Here is a 3177-nt window from a genome sequence, read left to right on the forward strand (position 1 = left end):
CTTCTTTGTACTAAAGTGTAGCTAAAGTTCTGTGTTGTTAATTTGTGTGTGGAGCAAGGTGTACCATCTTCTGACTGAGTTCAGTTCAGCATCGGAGTCTCTACCCTGTGAACTTATAGTCCCCTGTAGATTCCCAGTACCTCACAGAAAGGAGGGAAATGAACAATAGCAACAGCCAGTTCAAACAATGAACAAGCTCAAAATAAAACACAGTTCTTATTATGATTAATAATAATAAGCATTAATTTTTAGCACATAAATGGGAATAGTGAGGCCAGCAATTTCCAACAGCAAAAACAATAAATAACTGTGAACTAGATCTGGCATTCAAACAAACAGCAGATGTCAACTATGTCATCCACAGCAGCAATAACAGCTAGCATGAGTGGTGGGGACAGAAGTTATATACACCAATTAGTTTTAAAAATTATTCTTAAAAACACAGTTCATTAAGATAAAAGAGATTGTAATAGGAAGATAGAAGAGAATTTACAATACTCAAAATGTGAATAGAGACAAAAGAGACATAGCAAATGATGGTTATAAAGAGGAAAAAAATTGGAAAAAACAAAATAAAAGAAGAGAGAACAAGGGGATTTGGCTATTAAGGGAGAAGGAGAGAAAGAAAAACAAGAGACCAAACAATAAAAACAAAACAAAACCAAAATTAACAAACCCAAAACCTTAATCCTCAAAAAACGAGGCAAAGAAAAATACCTACATTTAAAATGGGAAAAAATAAACAAGTGTGTGTGTGTGTGTGTGTGTGTGTTCACAAACAAACAAGAACAGCAAGCACACCAAAAATAAAAATGGAAAAAAAGATTCTTAATGAAAAATGAAAGAATCATCTCCACTGAGGTGGTTATGGTTAAAACAGTTGATGAGCCTGGATGGTCACTGCCTAAGCCCAACTGTTCTTCCTTCCATTTCTTCTTTGGCTTTTTGTGTTGCTCACCAAGCTGCCAATTGTAGTGGCCTAAGACTGGAGCTGGTTGAGATAGCTCTCAGCTTTCCTTCTCACCATTATGTGGTATGATGGGATGGAAAGTACTTTCAGTTGGAGCTTTGTCTGCACAGACCAGATCACTGTCCTCCTAGGGTGGGGTTGCAGCAGAGTTCTACGAAGGGAGTCCTGGAGGCTGAGATTTAGGTCTAATTAGGCCTCAGGGGCTTTGTTGGGTGGTTTCTGCTGTAGAGAGAATTGATTAACACACCCTTAGGCCCTGGCAGTTGTCTGTCTCAGTCAGAATCTAGATCTCAGAGCCTTCTAAGCCACTCTGACAGTCCAACATTGAGTTTTAATGAGATCCTTCTAAGAATTCTACTCATGGGATAGGGGGGTCAATCATCCACACTCTTTGCTGCCCACAAACACAGCCTTCCCCTGCTTAGTCCCTGAATGTGTTCACACCTGCCTCTTCATATTCTAGACCCTCTTTAGCTGCTCGCGTGAGCTGACTGATTCAAAGGAGAAGCGAGTTGGGCTCTCCTACACTTTTCCAACTCCTACACTTTTTTGAATTCTGTGGGTGCAATCTTCTCTGTGCCTGTTTCACTAATGTTCTGCTAGGTACACTCTAGGTCACACAGTAGGGGCTTGCAGGGACAGTATGGCAGTATTTTCTGTGACCTCCTGGCTCCACAGCAGCAGCCCCAGTGTGAGTACTTCAAGATGGCTTCACCTCCCCTCAACCAGCTGAGAAATACAAAGCACTTTTCAAGCACCAGTGTACAGTGAAGCTTCTGGATCAGCTAAATTCAAGCTGCTTTTCTGATATACAGGTTTTACCATCCCAAATTGGCCCATTGTGTTTCTCCCTGTGTTCTCCCTCCCTCTCTGCTGAATCACTACCACTGTTGCAATCAGCTTAGCTGCAATGTGCTCTTTCTTCCTTGTTTAATGTACCCAAATTTCTGAGTCTCTAAGACACTCTGACAGTCCAATATTGAGTTTTAATGAGATCCTTCTTTCACTCACCTGTCTAAGAAGCAGTACTCCTGCTGTGCAAATCCCAAGCCACAGAGCAACTAGGAATGCAGCTTCCTCTAGCCCGCCATCTTGAATTTCCTGTGAAGTGCTTGTTTCAACAGGAGAATACCAAGACCACATGGCCATCCAGATCCTGGGCATTGGGGACTGTTTTCTCTTTGTCATGACAGTGACACTTTTAGGGTCCCAGTATTGTTTTAATGTTCATTACTAACCTAGAATGTAGTTCTATTATGATTCTCATTCTCATAGGAAGAAATAAAGGCTTTGTGAGGTGGGTAATTTGCCCCACACCAAGTTAAAACTAGGCATTCTTTCTCCAAGGTCTGCCCTTTGGCCCTGCGTGGTGTGGACTGCAATACCACAGACAGGAGCTGGACTTAATCCCTAGAGATCTGGAACAATTTCACAGTAAATACGATAGAGAGATTGAAAGTATCCAAGAGCTTCGGGCTGCAGTGAGTGAATGGACCAGAAGACACCAGGATGGAAGGAGAGAAAATGTGGGAAAAACCAACTGTGACATTGAGACCATAAAAACCCTCCTTGGGAATAGACCAATAAAGGGAAAGCTGACTTACAGTTCCTTATCTGAAGGAAGACTTTTATGATTTAGAAAACTGTTTTAAACTTTACTCTGTGTTTTCAGCATGAATTTAAATTGAGTGACAGAGGAAGGAAAGTGAGCAGCATGTGCCCTGGCCTCGTCCGTCAGCATCTCCATGCCGTCAAATGGGAGAGCAAAACTGTTTGGGCTTTGTGACGGAAGCTGCAGGTACCTGGCAGTGCCAACAACTTAATCATAATGATTAGGAGAGAAATGTGGTTATTAATAGCCTTATAAATGCATTCACTTTTCAGAATCACCCTCAAAGTGAAGTGACAGAATGAAATTCAAATTAACACACTAAGGCCCCCGTTCTTTGTTCCCATACTGCACCCCCACTCCTCCTGATTTTAGTGGGTGTTCTGATCTCAGAGAAAGAGCAGGTGCTGGATATCCATGTATTTCTAGTATTAGAAAGAATTCTTCTCTCTGAAAATTCCAAGGCAGCCAAAATCTTAACATTACCACATGCTACCTCCTGTGCTCCCCTTCATGGATCCAAGTAGTAGCTCTGAGAGACCAAATGCACTCCTTTCTCAAACTGGAGAACACAGCTCTTTCAGGTGTGGGATGGGAA

This window comes from Marmota flaviventris, chromosome 7 (assembly GCF_047511675.1).
Source record: "Marmota flaviventris isolate mMarFla1 chromosome 7, mMarFla1.hap1, whole genome shotgun sequence".
Taxonomy (NCBI): Eukaryota; Metazoa; Chordata; class Mammalia; order Rodentia; family Sciuridae; genus Marmota; species Marmota flaviventris.